This window comes from Mustela nivalis, assembly GCF_964662115.1.
Source record: "Mustela nivalis genome assembly, chromosome: 1".
NCBI lineage: Eukaryota > Metazoa > Chordata > Mammalia > Carnivora > Mustelidae > Mustela > Mustela nivalis.
In genome coordinates this window covers 79,974,976-79,992,391 of record NC_139020.1, presented here as the reverse complement: position 1 = coordinate 79,992,391, position 17,416 = coordinate 79,974,976, and the positions used below count along the sequence as shown (strand labels likewise).

General features: G+C 44.1%; 1 protein-coding gene across 5 annotated transcripts in view; it reads right to left on the bottom strand.

Annotated features, from left to right (window-relative positions):
• The window catches only part of KCNAB1 (potassium voltage-gated channel subfamily A regulatory beta subunit 1), a 400,144-nt gene that overhangs the window by 294,739 nt on the left and 87,989 nt on the right, over positions 1-17,416 (bottom strand). The window contains exon 1 of one of the 5 annotated variants that reach the window (XM_082685474.1): positions 13,108-13,173. The exons of the other annotated variants lie outside the window; for them this stretch is intronic. The gene's annotated coding sequence lies outside the window, so the exon portion shown is untranslated. Of the gene's footprint in view, positions 1-13,107; positions 13,174-17,416 lie in introns of those variants that run through there. 5 annotated transcript variants of the gene reach the window in all.

Here is a 17,416-nt window from a genome sequence, read left to right as displayed (position 1 = left end):
GTTCTCCCCAAATGGTTTCTAAACCTTTGGTAATGGTTAAATTTTTATTTTAAAAATTCATAGTTCCAGATTAAAATTCCTATACACTTGGGAAAAATCATACAGCCTCACTCTGAAAACTTAGCCTTGCATTTCTGCCTCCTGGGGTCATGCACAGATGGGGAAAAAGAATCCTGTGCATTCTTCCTGTGTGGTCTTCTGTCTGTTGGTCAGTTATAAAATTTCTTGGCCGTGTCCCTGCCCTCTTAGCTGAGGCTGAAGTGTAGAAGGACTGCAGGCCCTGTTGGGAAGTTGGGTTTATTCTTATAGGGAAAGAAAGAAACTTTTTACACAAAAGCATCAGAAATAGAGGCGAGTAATCGCCATTCTGAAAAAGTCTAGCTTCCCTGGACACAGAGACCCAAAATGGAAGTCCTACAAAGAATTTCTTTGTTGAAAGGGAAATTTACATTTGCCAGAATTCAGAATACTTTTATCTATTTTTAACTTTCCATGCATAGGTTCACCACCTGTGTAAATCAAATCTACATTTGCACCTAACAGACGGAGGTGACAGCTTTGATGAGCGGAGGGCCTAGGAGGCAAATGAGCTATCTAATCTCACAGTTGCAGGGCACTCTTGTTTACTATTAACTTCTAAGAAAATCCATGGACAGATTTCTACATGCTTTAACATCGCATTTGTAACTGGATTATGAGCTAGAAATCATTTCATTTCTTATATGACAGTATAAGTAAACAGCTATGATCTAATATTTGGAAATCTGGCACTTCCTTCTCCTTCCCACACTCAACACCTTCTCCAGCAATTGATTTTACATTCCCATATTCATATTCTACCTTAGGGACAAACGCTCCTCTGTTAATTGTAAAAAAAAAAAAAAATTCCTCAGTAAGGAATATATCTTTTGGAACCTACAAATGAGTATTGTGGCCATAAGCTTTCCAGACTTCAGTAAGAGAGGTGCTCCCGATGACTTTAAAACAGAGCTCTCCAGGTCATTTCTTTACAAGTATGTAACCCTCTACAACAGTGAAAACATGGTAATGTTTAGACATCTGAACTTTGAATTCAAGAGTTCACTAGGTCGGTCACTATAATAAGGCAGATTGGTAAGGAAAATTTTGAGTGATGCAGAGAAGTATTTTTAGTGTGTTCATCCATATAACTATTTATATATCACTACCTCTGTCCATGAAATAACTCTGCTCATAGATGACAGAATTATTACCAAATTACCTACTTTGAATAGCAAATAAATACAGCAACTTTAATTTCTTCACAATATTAGTTATTTGTTGGATCAACAAGTTCATTTGCTCTTAAGGAAGTAAACTAACAAACCCAAGTCAAATGATACTAAAAATTACAAAGAAAAGGAGAAAACCATACTTAGGAATTTTAAGATTCATAAGGGTACTTCCTGAAGTCAGAGAGCATGTCTTTAGATTCTGTTATATCTTGGATTAGCTCATCATTAAAACCCATATATTATTGTAATAAAGAGCATCACATGGGGAGAAACAGTAAACAAGAACATTCACTTATAGTAACAATTGGCAACGTGCCAACACTACAGTGTTTTTACTCTTTCACTATTTACACGCCTGTAAGCGATCATCATGAAAACAAAGAGCCAGGAAACAAAATCATATAAACATGGTTTTCTCAATTATACAATAGTCTTTGGAGTCCAGGTCTACAGAGGCCTCTGAATAGCCCTGAAATGATAGAATATTTGTGTCCAATGTGAAATGTTTTTTCTCCCAACTTTTCCCCTTGTTTGTGGGTAGCACCATCGTGCGTGGGTTGCTTTAACAAAATCCGCAGTCCTCACCCTTGCCCTGCTCCTCCTCATGCCCCCACCCACTCCAGTAAGCACTTTGTACGTACAAACTGCGTCATGGAGCCATGCATTTCTTTCTAGCTCTTCTGCCCCTACCTGGCCCATCCTTGTCATTTCTAGTACAGACTGCAGTGAGGGACCCCACCTTGCTCTTCACCAATCCATTCTCCACCCAGCAGAGAAGTGACCATTTTTGTTTTTATTTCTTTATTTATTTTAGAGCAAGCGAACAAGAGTGAGAGAGAAGGAGTTCCTCCAGAGGGAGAGGGAGAGAGTCTCCAGCAGACTCCAAGCTGAGCTCAGAGCCTGATGCCAGGGTTCGATCTCACCACCCCAAGATCATAACCTAAGCCAAAACCAAAAGTCAGCTGCTTAACCAACTAAGTCACACAGGTGTCCCAAAAAGTGATTTTTTTTTTTTTTAAGTATTTATTTAGGGATGCCTGGGTGGCTCAGTTGGTTGGACGACTGCCTTCGGCTCAGGTCATGATCCCGGAATCCCAGGATCGAGTCCCCGCATCGGGGGCCCAGCTCCATGGGGTGTCTGCTTCTCCATCTGACCTTCTTCTCATTCATGCTCTCTCTCACTGTCTCTCTCTCAAATAAATAAATAAAAATCTTAAAAAAAAAAAAGTATTTATTTATTTATTTGGCAGACAGAGATCACAAGCAGGCGGGGGGTGGGGGGGAGCAGGCTCCCTGCTGAGCGGAGAGCCTGATGCGGGGTTCAATCCCAGTACCCTGAGATCATGACCTGAGTTGAAGGCAGAGGCTTAACGCACTGAGCCACCCAGGCACCCCAAGAAGTGATTGTTTTAAAACAGAAGTCAACTCATGTCACATTCATGCCTTGAAACCTTCACCTGGGGACATTCAGGTAAAGAAGGCAGCTTAAAACCTATGTTCTCCCAACCTATAGGAAAGTGATTTCAAAAAGACATAAAGCCAAATTGGTAAGGCAAGAAAGAAAGGAAGCCAAAACACTAAAATGCTAGATACTCGGAAGCTCAGAAAGTGTGAGAAAGGTCAGCAGTTTTGAGGATGAGGTCTCCTAAACTGGTGGAGGAAGGCCAAGAAACATCCTCATTTACACCACAGAATCCCAAAAATGGTTCATAAAATGGTGGCACTAGGTATCGTAGGGAGTGGGATGAACACTAGAAAATAAGCAGCACTGTACAAAGCTGTTTAAAAAATCCCTCCCCTACTCTCGGAGTGGGCGGCTGCTCTCTCTCCCTCCCAGTCCCAGTGGGAGCTTATCTCTAAGAGGGATGAAATGTGGGGTCCCTGGATGAGGGAGCACTACACACAGTTGAGGGCAAGGGTACAACACAGAAGAGGAGGGGAAATGAAATCACACTTAATGTACGGTTAGACCTCCCAGCCCTCTTTCTCAGGCCTTCACTCTCCAGAAAGAAACTGGAAAAACTTATGAGGGAATGTAACCAGTCGAGGGGAAAGGCCTAAAATCATGAACATTGAGATTCTCCCCCAAAAAACTAACAAACAAAAAAGTCCCAACCAAATCACCTTTGTTGTGATCTGCTTAGAGTTAACAAGCCCCATCCACATGCTCCAAGTTTCCAGTCAGCTTTTAGGTCATCTACTCTTAAATGTGAGCGGACAACAAAACTAACCACCTACCTAATGAAAGACTAATAAGAAAGAGTCAAACTTTGAAAGGGGGGCCGGGGTGGGGAGGGGGAGGGGCACTATTTAAAGAAACAGAACGATGCAAAGAAGAAACCAGAACAATCTCACTAGCAGTTTTATAGGTAGAAGAGAAAATGAAGAGAAGGAAGAATAGGATTCCTTTTAAGGAACCTCTAGAGAACAAAAATGAACTCTGTAAATTGAAAACAGCATAGGAGAAAAAAAAATTAATAAATCTTTAAAGATCTTATTTATTTGACAGAGAGAGAGAGAGAGCACACGCAGAGGGAGTGGGAGAAACAGACCCCCCCCAGAGCAGGGAGCCCGATTTGGGGCTCCCTCCAAGAACCATGAGATCATGACCTGAGCCAAAGGCAGACACTTAACAGGCACTGAACAGATTCAACCACCCAGGTGCCCCTCAATAAAAATTTTTGACGATAAAATTGAGGGCATCTCCCAGAAAGCTAAAATGACAAATAGATGCTAAAAAGGGGAGAGGAGGACAGAATGTTACACAGACAGGAGGCCTCAGATTTCAATTACAGGACTTTCAGAAAGAGAGAAGAGGAAACAAAACAGAGGGACAGAAATCAACAGTAGAAAAATTTAAGAAAACTTTCTGGAAAAAAGGACAGAACTCAGGCTAAAAGGGCTCATATCATGCCCAATACAATGGACGAAAATTGATTCACACCACGCTACACGCAGTAGGAAACCTGTTTACCAGGACCAAAGAGTAGATCTTAAAAGCCTCCAGAGAGAAAATAAAAATAAAAAGGACAAAGAATCAAAATAGCTCTGGACAGATCAACAGCTACTCAAGAAGGTAGAGACAACAGGGCAATGTCTTCCAAATTCTGAAGGCAAAGGATTTGGGACCCAGAATTCTATACTGCCAAATTATCAAGCAAGTGGGAAGAAAGAATCAAGATCCACCTGACAAGTGAAATCTCAGTAACTCGATTTTCCATGAACTCTTTTCCAGGAAACCATTAGAAGATCTGCCTCAACAAAAGGAGGGATCAAACCAACAAAGGGAAACACATGGGCTGGAGGAAACCCGTCCAACAAAGGCAGGAGCGGAGGAATGCGAGTCGGGCTACAGGCCCAGAGGCTAACCTCACAGGGAACAGCTCGGAAGAATCCAGGTGAGCCTTCTTCAGGAAGGTGAATGGCTATTTTGATATTTCAACAGATGGAGGAGTATCTGAGGTTGAGTAAAGGAGACATACATGGGAAATAATGCTTCATTTAAAAAGATAAGGAGCACCTGGTATCCTTGGCTCAGTTGGTTAAGCATTTGACTCTTAATTTCAGCTCAGGTCATGATCTCAGGGTCATGGAATCAAGCCCCAAGTCCAGCCTCCACGCTCAGGAGGAATCTGCTTGAGATTTTCTCTCTCCCCCTCTCTCTACCCTGCCCCCCCCACAAAGATAATAATTCTTTGAAAAATAAAAAAAATAAAAAGCAAGGTAATTATTAAATTCAGGAAAAGCAAGAGACTATGCAGGAAAAGAAAAAGTGATTACAAGTGATCACAGCTCAGCCATGAATGATGTTTATGCTGGGGCACCTGGGGGGCTCAGTCGATTAAGCCTCTGCCTTCAGCTCAGGTCATGATCCCAGGGTCCTGGGATTGAGCCCTGCATCGGTCTCCCTGCTCAGTGGGGATCTCCTTCTCCTTCTACCCATCCATGCCACCCCCACTCATGCTCTCTCACTCACTTTCTCTCTCCCAAGTAAAGAAAGAAACAAAAAAAAATGTATTACAAAAACACAAGTGTTGAGTATTGCTCCAATCAAACTGGATATAAATCTGTATCAGGAGGATGGGAAAGGTGCACTGTGTTCGGGGCAGGGGAAAAAAGAAAGCTATAATACCCCCACCAAATACCCCAAACCATAAACACAAGGAAATACAACACACCAGTCAAGGAGTAGAACGCAATAATGCCTCATGGAGATGGGGAAGTGAGAGGCAGAGACAAGACAGCTAGTTTCTCCCAGCAGACCTACAGAACTAAAGTACGTGCACACAATTTTAACCCAGCCTTTTGTGTTAAAGCAAATTTTGTGATAGATTACATAAAGACTGCACAATCATAGAAGTCTTACAGCCCAGAGAACACATTCTGAATTATTCTTGATCTGATCGTGCCACATGTTTGTTTCGAAGCACAAGGTGTGCTTCTCTATGTCGAGGCTGACTCTATTCGTTCATGAGTTCTCGCTCTCCTTTATAAACAAGTCAGCTCCTTGTCTTTATCACTACATGCCCAATGGTACTGTGGATTACGCATGGGGACCTCTCAATAAATCCTGAGAAATTCAGGAATAAATGAACTCATGGTCCTAAATAGGTTGGAATGGCAGAGCCACAGAGAACCTTAAAACCTCACGGAAGGGAACCTCTGAAGCTTGTGCCTCATCTCAAATTTTGCAAGGATCCAGACACAGGCCCCCGTCTTCCAGGCCAATGCTTTCCTGGGACACAAGCTTGCCTCCAGAGTCTGCTCTCAGACAGATGAACATGAAATTATCACAGCATTCCACCAGGTCTGACATTACAAAACAAAGTATGCATAATCAAACGTTGATAAATTGCAAACAAAACAAAACAAAAACTCTTCTTCCCCTTTCCCTCACCCCAAGTTCCCTTCTCTAGGCCTGGGGTGAGGGTACAGATTCTGTTATGAGTTCTGAGTTAACATCCAAATCATGCTGCTGCTTTCTAGGAATTGTTTTGATTTATGCTCTCTGGGTGTCAGGCTTACATAATAAGAAACAGACCCGGGATTTTCTATTTACAAGGTGAATGAATGTTCAGTACAATGCCTAAAACAGAATTAAGTCCTTAATAAATATGTGTTAACTGTTGGATGGAAGGTTTTCCTAGGTCACACCAACTATCCCATTTTTGGACATCAGATTCCTCCTACATAAGCAGCTTGTGTGTGTGTGTGTGTGTGTGTGTGTGTGTGTGTATTTAAACTCACTGTTTAAGTTCTAGAGTGCAGGGTTGGCAATATTCTCCCATCCAAATGAAACCCTCTGGGCACAGACCAGCTGTCAGGGAAACCAGGGACAGCACTGTCCAATGGGATGGTCTCTGCTGCATGTCTGCTTTCCTCCGTGGTTTCTCCTGTGTCACCCACATGTCCCTTTATTTCAGGCCTCCAATGCCTTCCTGCTTTCTTCACCCCATCTTTCTGGCAAATGAGGGAATGATCTGACATCATTTTGCTCCTCCACAGAGGACATTTCAGGATGAGTAAATTCTGTCCTTTCCATGAATTCAGCCAACATAATCCTACCAGGTCTTTTATATCTGACCATTGAAAGAAAACTAATCTTGTTCTGTATTTAACAGGAGTTCAACCCTCTCCTTCACAGAGGCTGTGTCCAGGACTCGGTCCCCTGGGTGCCCCATGGAAGGGGAAGAGTGACTGTTGGATCCAGCCCTGGCGCCTCTCCCTGAGCTCCGGGCAGGTGCAGCACCTGCTTGGCATGGCCCTGACTGCCTGCTACAGGCTGTGGAACGCACTGGTTTAAGTTTCACAAAAGACCCCAACAGACAGCTATGTGAAGAGGAGAGAGGCCCTCTCCCCACTTCCCACCTTCTGACTTAGCACATCTACGCTGGTTTCTGGTGGGACAGGACAGAACCCAGAAAAGGCCATGGAGAATAGGGTAGGAACAGCAGATGCTACATGAAGGCCATCAGGTTTGTTTACAACCATACATGAGACACTTGTGGAATCTTCCAGAAATGCCAGAGAACAATGACAGTGAGGAGGGGGCAACACCATCAGATGCTGTGGTCATGTTCAAAGCGCATCCTAGAGCAAGGGGCAAGAGATGTATGGATTTCTGTGAATCACAAGGTTGTAGTCACCTACCACCTCCCAACCAGCACTGGCGTCTTTCTCCTATCCCGGCCCTGGAGGACCATGCAGCCCCCAGGGCAGGCATCCGCCTTCTCACCAGCTCAGGGAATGCCCAGCGGCTGGTGCTCAATAAAGATGGGAGGAATGGGCTAATGAATGAACAGAGGGACCAAATCAAACCGTCGTGGTATGGAAATTTTTGCTCAAACCTTAAGGGAGAGGATTTTTCTGATGTTTAACTTCAGTTTACGCAACAAGGAGGGAAGTGTAACACTGTGTGCTCCAGTTGTCTGCCCCCTCTTCCAGGTCTCCAGGATGCCGCTGCTCGGTGGGCGGTTGATTCCCATGTTGTTGCTGACTTGGTGTGTCTTTCAGACCTCGAACCATTGACATGACAGAAGGGCTGGAGGGCAAAGCCATGTGCGAGAAGAAACGCTCTGTTCAAGGAGGTGCCTCCTCACATGCGGCTTGCTGAAAGACCAAGGCATCTGGGAAGGGTGCTGCTGGGTAGGGGGTAAGAACAGCCCCCTGGGCTTGCTAATGGGAGCTCTGCTCACAGTGCATAAAGAGAAGAATCCTTTGCTGTCAGAGTGACCAGGATTCATGAAGAGCATCTCTATTTACCGATAGCATGTCCAGAAGCAAGTCTCTTAGCTTCTCTGGGTCCCATTTTCATCCCTTCTGGAAGCTGGATAATACCCACCCTCCCTCCCTCACCTAACATTAAATCAAACTAGAATCATATACTAAGTTGAATGTTATAGATACAAATATATATATATAATTCCCATTCTAGGCCAACAGTATTATAAAAAAAAGACTCCTTACTGAAATCAGAGAGACCGTCCTTTTCCAGTCTCTCAGAATTGTCACACTTAACTGCATCCTTGATATGGATATATTCCAAGCACTTTTTATGCCCCCTCTAAGTCAAACTTTTAGGGCCTATTAAATGCCTTGGAGAACAATGTTCTTTGCCATTTTCCTTGAAATTAGTTATATTCTTACAAATGGCCAACCGGTTCAGCACTAAATCAAAACAGGTTCACGCTGGAAAAGAATAAAAGAGACATCTTTCTTGCATTAAGCGGATTAATGGCCTACACTTGTTCGCACAAAAACCAAATGGATAATTTCTTTGTAACAACACTGTAGCCAAGCACTACTCTGAGTTTGGAAACCATTAAGAAATAATACAATAGGATAACCCCAAAGTACTTGATGATCCCTGTAGCTTTTTTAAAATCTAGAGCTGGAACTCCTTGTTTATGTGCTTTTATTTCCATTAAATCCCCACAGCCCCAGGCTCTGCGTTTTTCTCTTTTAAGAAAAGTTGAGCCCTTCTGTCAGTGCCCACCATGGCTTCATTTGCCCCCCAGTCAAAATACCGTCTTGATGGCTGTGCACGGAATTAATCAAAACTGACAAGAGAGACTATGAATGGTGCTTATTGCTTATACAAGAGAAAGGAAGAGAGCCTGACAGTCAGGCTTGGCTACAGGGTATGTCGTGAATCTGGGATGAAAAGATCACCCCCAAACATGGAAGGTTGTTCACAGGCTTTTGGAGATAAGACTTTCCCACAGCTGGTCCTGGAGTCCCAGTCCTAGGCAGCTAGAGGCCCATACTCCCCGCCAAATGCGTATCTAATGAGACCTTATGACCAGCCTGTTTCAGAGCTACATTCCAGGGACAGATCCCCTGGAGGAAGGAGCGCACATATTAGATTGAGCTCCCATTTTATGTCAATAATAAATACCAAAGCCTCCCCAGGCCTCCTGCATTTTTTTGAAAATTTTATTTATTTATTTGACAGAGATCACAAGTAGGCAGAGAGGCAGGCAGAGAGAGTAAGGCAAGCAGGGTCCCGGCTGAGCAGAGAGCCCGATGTGGGGCTCGATCCCAGGACTCTGGGATCATGACCTGAGCCGAAGGCAGAAGCTTTAACCCACTGAGCCACCCAGGCACCCCCAGGCCTCCTACATTTTTTTTTAATTTATTTTTTATTTTCAGCATAACAGTATTCATTATTTTTGCACCACACCCTGTGCTCCATGCAATCCATGCCCTCTATGATACCCACCACCTGGTACCCCAACCTCCCACCCCCGCCCCTTCAAAACCCTCAGATTGTTTTTCAGAGTCCATAGTCTCTCATGGTTCACCTCCCCCTCCAATTTCCCCCAACTCCCTTCTCCTCTCTATCTCCCCATGTCCTCCATGCTATTTGTTATGCTCCACAAATAAGAGAAACCATATGATAATTGACTCTCTCTGCTTGACTGATTTTACTCAGCATAATCTCTTCCAGTCCCATCCATGTTGCTACAAAAGTTGGGTATTTGTCCTTTCTGATGGAGGCATAATACTCCATAGTGTACATGGACCACATCTTCCTTATCCATTTGTCCGTTGAAGGGCATCTTGGTTCTTTCCACAGTTTGGCGACCGTGGCCATTGCTGCTATAAACATTGGGGTACAGATGGCCCTTCTTTTCACTACATCTGTATCTTTGGGGTAAATACCCAGGAGTGCAATTGCAGGGTCATAGGGAAGCTCTATTTTTAATTTCTTGAGGAATCTCCACACTGTTCTCCAAAGAGGCTGCACCAACTTGCATTCCCACCAACAGTGTAAGAGGGTTCCCCTTTCTCCACATCCTCTCCAACACATGTTGTTTCCTGTCTTGCTAATTTTGGCCATTCTAACTGGTGTAAGGTGATATCTCAATGTAGTTTTAATTTGCATCTCCCTGATGGTTAGGGATGATGAACATTTTTTCATGTGTCTGATAGCCATTTGTATGTCTTTATTGGAAAAATGTCTGTTCATATCTTCTGCCCATTTTTTTGATATGATTATCTGTTTTGTGTGTGTTGAGTTTGAGGAGTTCATTATAGATCCTGGATATCAACCTTTTGTCTGTACTGTCATTTGCAAATATCTTCTCCCATTCCGTGGGTTGCCTCTTTGTTTTCTTGACTGTTTCCTTTGCTGTGCAGAAGCTTTTGATTTTGATGAAGTCCCAAAAGTTCATCTTTGCTTTTGTTTCCTTTGCCTTTGGAGACATATCTTGAAAGAAGTTGCTGTGGCTGATATCGAAGAGATTACTGCCTATCTTCTCCTCTAAAATTCTGATCGATTCCTGTCTCACGTTGAGGTCTTTTATCCATTTTGAGTTTATCTTTGTGTACGGTGTAAGAGAATGGTCAAGTTTCATTCTTCTACATATAGCTGCCCAGTCTTCCCAGCACCATTTATTGAAGAGACTGTCTTTTTTCCACTGTATATTTTTTCCTATTTTGTCGAAGATTATTTGACCATAGAGTTGAAGGTCCTTATCTGGGCTCTCTACTCTGTTCCACTAGTCTATGTGTCTGTTTTTATGCCAGTACCATGCTGTCTTGGTGATCACAGCTTTGTAGTAAAGCTTGAAATCAGGTAACTTGATGCCCCCAGTTTTAATCGATTCCATTTACTATAGCACCAAGAACCATAAGATACCTGGGAATAAACCTAACCAAAGAGGTAAAGGATCTATACTCGAGGAACTATAGAACACTCATGAAAGAAATTAAAGAAGACACAAAATGGACCATTCCATGCTCTTGGATCGGAAGAATAAACATTGTTAAAATGTCTATACTGCCTAGAGCAATCTATACTTTTAATGCTATTCCAATCAAAATTCCACCAGTATTCTTCAAAGAGCTGGAGCAAATAATCCTAAAATTTGTATGGAATCAGAAGAGACCCCGAATCGTTAAGGAAATGTTGAAAAACAAAAATAAAACTGGGGGCATCACGTTACCTCCTACATTTTTAAAATGAGAAGCAGAGTCTCCATCCTGTAGGCTCTATATCCCAGCACCCAACTAAGGAAGGAGTTGCTAGTTTTTCTTGTTCCCACCAAACTATGGTGAAGATTCAATGACTTAAAAAGAACAAAAACCTTTTCAGGATGGAGACACTCCTTGGGATAAGTTCTTTCTACTCAACTCTGCAGAAAGTCATTTTGAAAATGGAAGCCTTTGCCGATTTTACTCCCGTTTCCTGATGGTCCCTCTCAAAACCAAATGTGACACAAGCTTTAAACTGTATACATTTTTCTGTTGCTGTTTTCACATATTTGGGATCGAGAAGCCAAGGTAATAGTAACCATGTCACCCAAATTAATACCGCAAACTCTGGGATGCAACTTTTACAAATCCATCGAAACTGGGACCGGTTCTCTTTACACTTATTGTTTCTAAGTGACGTCTTTATATTTTCTTGTAACACAGCAATCCTTGCGGGATCTGACTCATAGGAAGGCCGCTGCATCATTACCCGGGGTTGAAAATGTTTTCATGCCTTCTGCAGATGTCAGCTCGCTTGGTCCCGACACTCTAATTCTGTCTCCACAGCCTGCATTGCCATTGTCGACAAATGGTTATGATTACACTATTCTGGTTGTCATGCAAAACCCCAGCTCACTGCTTGTTCAGGATGCTGATGGGAAGCACTCAGGCCTCAAAGGCAAACAGATGTGAGTTTAAACCCTAGCTCTGACCACCTTCCAGCTGGGTGCAACCCCCAGCAATTTTCTCAATTTCCCTGAGAGTCAATCTTCCCCTCTGTTGAAAGGGGATAATAGTACCTAATTTGCCCAGAGGTGAGAAGAATTAAAAGGAGATAATCAGCCAAAAGCCCAGTGTCTGGTGCTACATAGGCCTTGAGCAAAAGTTACACTCTCCCTGCTCCCACCTTCTCTCTACACAGAGAGAATACTACTCTGCCCCATTCAACAATGGGCTTGACACAAGATAATCTTCTGAACAAAAGCTTTAATCATCTGTTTTTCATTCCACTTCTGCTCCCAAATCTAAGAACCAGATACACAAATATATCTGTTTTCAATCTAACTGTATCCCCAGTGCCTGGAACTGCTCATGAAACATTTAGACGCTCCGAAAATATTTGATGAAGAAATAAATGTACACACGAGTTCCAGGACACCTATGGTTGCTTGGAAACATGGGGGATCCACAGTCCCACTAGCTCTCAGTGGCAGTGCACACCAACCTGTAGTTCTTACCGTCAACGACCTTCTTTAATCTCCATTCCCCAACTACCCCCTTTCCCAGAGATACTAGAAATTTCTGATTTCATCAATACCCAATCAGTGCCTCTGATCTCCATGAAGTAGCTGCCGTTACTATCCTGAGTTAATAAAATTCCAGCCCATACTGCATTAATTTCATCACTTTATTGGCTAAACTAAGATATTGAAAATACTCATTCAACCCCGCTAGTGCTTCTGAGGACCTCCAAAAGCCAGGAAACCCCAAATTTATAGCCACACACTATAAGCAAAGGCTTTTCCAGAACTAGAAGAAAAATCCTGAAATTAGGTTGTACTATAGGAAATTACCATTTTTGTAGGTCAAAATGGTCAAATATCAGCCATTTTACATAGTTTCTGTACCTCACAGAGTACCAGCCAACAAACCATGAGTGCTTTGCTTTCCCACAGAAACGTGACCATATCACCTCTTTCCTTGAAAAAACTTCTGTGGCTGCCCATTCCACATATACTCCCCTGGCCAGCACCATAGGTCACTCTCATCCCTCTCTCGGCCTCCCCCCAGATTCTCCTCTTCCCTCCTCCCTGAGTCTGTGTGGACTCCATGGCTTGTCTCTGAGCACCAATATGGCCACATAGCACTCTCTCACCTCAGGGCCTTTGATCAAGATGGTCCATCCACGTGCAATGTCCTTTATGTCTCTGTTGGTTCATAGACTCCCATACATAGAGGGCAAGGAGAGAAGCTGAAGGAAGTGGCAGACAACTCCAGATTGGTAGGTGGTAATTTGAAAAAACAGGGTGTTTATCAGATTTGCCTTGGGCAGACACAAGATGAGTAAATGTCCACATCTGCCCCCACGGAATCCTAGATTATATCAGGATTTAACTGGATACAGATGGTCTCAACAACGCATTACTCTCTCAAGGCCATGTTCTTGAAATGGTTCCCACTTGCAAATAATTAGCAGAACGTACATTCCAATAACAGGGGAGTGGGGAGGAGCCTCCAGTTGCCCTCCTCAGCTCCAGGGTCAGCCAGAGGTCATGTCCTCTAGATGACCTCCCCCAGCAGTCTCCACTTCTTGTCAAAGGCTTGGTGGCCTTTCAAGTTGCACTTGAAAAGATAGCACCTCTTCTAAACTTTTCCTAGGCCTCCCTACCCTGTCAGAGTTTGCCTGTCACCTCGGTGTTCCCATAACCTTTGCCTGACCTTGGCTTTAGTGTTTACTATAACATGTCTTGTGTTATATGGACATCTAGGTTCAACTTCCCAATAGACTTTGAGCCCTGTGAAAAGAAAAACTCAATTTATCCATCTTGTGTGCCTTATACAGCACACAGCAGGTGGTCATTAAAGAACGATTGACTTGAGTCCTCATTGGGGCCACTGACCAACTTTACACTACTTATGCCTGGTAAGTGTGTGAGGCAAGGGCATGGGTTCTGCTTATCCCCACCTTTGCCATTCAATATCTGACCTGCATTCTACAGGTCACCTAACTTCCATAGCCTCCCTCTTCTCACCTCAAAAGCAGGCTGATAGCCTCGGCTTCACAGAGCATGTAACGGCTGAATGAAATCGTGTAAGCGGCATGTTCAGTGCCATGACTGTCATAGAGTGAGTGCTCAGAAAAAAGCACGAGTACAATTTGATCACTCTTACCATAATTATGATTGTCTCTTAAACAATTAACTGACAGGTCATGGGTTTAAAGAGTAGTTCCAGAGGCAGATTTTAAAGGAACAGATATTTTCAAAGACTTTCCACCCCGAAAGACTGGGTTGTAAGATCCTGCTACTGGCGGGCAACAGCCTGATGTGTTTGGTGCAAACACAGCAATCCCACTATCCCCGGGTGACAAGAATGAGTTTTTCCACCTTTATTTCTCACATCCACTAGGAAGCTACGGCTACATGTGAGCTTTTAAGAAATTAGAGTCTAGCTTCAATGGAGCTGTGAATGCTTCTTAATCATCCCATTCTCCTACTACTTGACAACACGGCAGGGCTGTTTCCTGAGTCTGGCCAACCTGTGGCTGGGCTCAGAATTGTCTAGATGGACACCCTGCCCAGAGGTCATGGTGGCCGGTAGCCACCTGCTTTGAGCCAACAAAATTTCTCCATCTTCCAAAACCAGGAGCAAGGACAGGAAGCTGGGGGACTTCAGTGTTTAATGCAGTTTCCATGTTTTATCTCAGGTGAGGAGACATTAGGAGTGCTGCTTACTACATATTATCAGAGTTCCCTAAACAAAGGCGAACCCGTGTGGCAAGATTGTCCCCACAAGCCCCAGCCTGCAAGGGGGAAAATGCACCATGTACCACCTCCCCAGAGGCTATGCTGAGATGTGGGCGTGTGGTCTCCCTCGAAGGGTCTTCTGGTGATCACACAGGAGGCTATGCCATGGCAAGAAGAGTGATAGGATTCTAAGCTATTTTATTTGAGTAACTATGAGAATATGGGCCTGGGATTGTGAAAGAGCTCATGCCCCTCTACCCAACACTCAGCCAGTCCATCGCCACATCAGACTTATTTTAGATGCTAAGTAGCTTTGAAATCCACTCTGATCTCCCTGCTTCCCCACTTACCCCACTAAATCCAGTCTATATAAACAGCAGGCAGAGTGTTTTTATTGTCAAACACCACTTACTGCTTCTTAAAAGCCTCCCTCAGCTCCCCCACTGCCCTGCTGATAGTCACAAGACTACACTGCCCACCAGTCTCCCATGGCCTAGCCCTTTTTCATCTCTCACCGGGGTGGGTGACACCTCTCACTGCCTTCCCTCTTGGCCTCTCTGGATGACACACTTGCAGAAACCTACCCTCCCAGACCCTCCCGTTCCAGGCCTGCACCCCTGCTGTCCCCTGCCTGGAATGCTCACCTCTTCTCTGTGCCTAGCCCTCAGATCTCAGCCCATCATGGCCCTTCCTGACTTGATCAAACTTCTTTGCAATAAACTCTCCGGGTAACAAGTATCATCTTTTGCACCTGGTGGTGGGTGTGAATTTCCAGTCATCTGTCTTCTCTGGATGCCACTACATTCCCCCCACACCCCACCAGCAACTGGACAGTCACCTCCTCAAATACCCCCATTTCTGCTCAGCTGGAGCTATCCCTAACACTTGGCCTTTGTCTAAGTCCAGTAGGGGCTTCCCAACTAGCGGTTGACTGCTGGATACAGGGGAAACAACATTTTCTCTTCTATTCATAAAAAAAATCCCTACACCATCTTCCATTTGCCTGAAACCATCACTAAAACTCTATCCCATTATATGTGGAAGATTTTCAAGGCTTCCAGGGAGATCACCAAAATGAAAAGATCCCTGGGAAAGATTTGAACTGTTTTCTTGGCTCACAGAAGCCCTCCTCTCCCCGAGCCCTGCAGGAGCCTGTGGCCTTTACATCACTCCCTCTCCTCGATCTGCCTTTCCCGGATACATTGCCACCAGATCTGGAACCGGGAAGGTCCTCACTTCTCTGCAAGAACATGTTTGAGGGGGCATGGAGTTTCCCTACAGGGTGTCCTCTACCAAAATGCCTGTGTGTCTGCAATCGGGAGGGCAAAGCTCTCTGTGCAGCTATACTCAGCCACACCACCCTCTCTGGCTTGATTTCCTTTCCCATTTTCATCGGAGAGCTCAGCCTCTTCCTCTGAGTCCAGCCCGCGCCCCTCCCCGCCACCCCACCCCACCCCACCCCAGCCCCCGCCCCCAGCAGCTTCCTGGGAATGACTGTTGCGAGCCTGCTACATCTCTGATGAGAAACTCCACTGGGAAGCTTGCCACATGCTTGGACACCATCTGGGACTGTCACATAGACCCATACGTATCCCTGCGTTTCCTGGAGTCGTTCATTTCCTTTAAGTAATTACCACAGAATGATGAGAAGCATCAAGGTAAGCAAGTCTTTTGGCCATGAGTAAGTAAACGAACTTATTTTTCCATTACTGCATCATCTCTTTTGACCTTCATGGGGACATAACATGATAACAAATAGTGAAGCGCCCTTTGGCTGCCTTTCTCACAATAGCGCTTAATTGATCCCCCGGTATGTGTGCACTGGCATAGCACCTGGGGCTATGAAGTTGGGGGAGGTGGGGGTGATTTCAGAATTAAGTCAATGACTTTAGGCCTGAAAGGCATCTAGCTGTACCCTCTGATGATACTTAGAAGAAGTGACTGCTGATTACCCAGAAATCACTGTATTGACCATATGTCTAAAAATAATGCATGTTTGCATATTCCAAATATTAATTATGGCAGATAATTACTCAACCAATCAGAAAGTAATAATTTGCTGGAAAGCATCAGGCAGTAAGCAAGCCTTGAAGACAATTTCTAATCAGTAATTCATTTTGTGACTCTTTTCCTCATTTTCTCCCTTTGATCTGTAGTCTCAGAATAAGGTGATAAAAAGTGCCACTTCAATGCCATCATTTGATTCCTGTCCCTGTCTAATCTAGACTATTGTCCTCAGCATGAACAAGAGATGTACCCCACTCCACCCCCTTTTCTTGGTGCCTACGCTCACACTGAGGACCGTCTCAGATCTCCCCTTGTTGGACATCAAATACTTACCGACTGCTCATATTTCATTATCATTTACAAAGGAATTTTTTATTTCTTTTTTAATAACCTTTGAAATCTCCACTCTGCATTTGTTAAATCCTGCTTCCTGGACCAAACATTGTAGAAAATCATACTTGGAGGTACCCGCCCACGCATTTCTCCACCCCATGTCCTCTCTGAGCAGATGAAAAATAAAGGGAACTTGAAAATGGAAGGGAAATTTCCAGAAGGGCATGGTGTAGTTGAGCAAGACTGAACATGAGCTCCAGATGTGGGACCTGCCCAGAGCTGGTCCATAGCCACTCACAGAGGCACTGTGGGGAGTAGAAAAAGCACAGAGTCTGGGATCAGAGGGCATGGCTTTCAGTCCCCATGCTGCAGAATTTA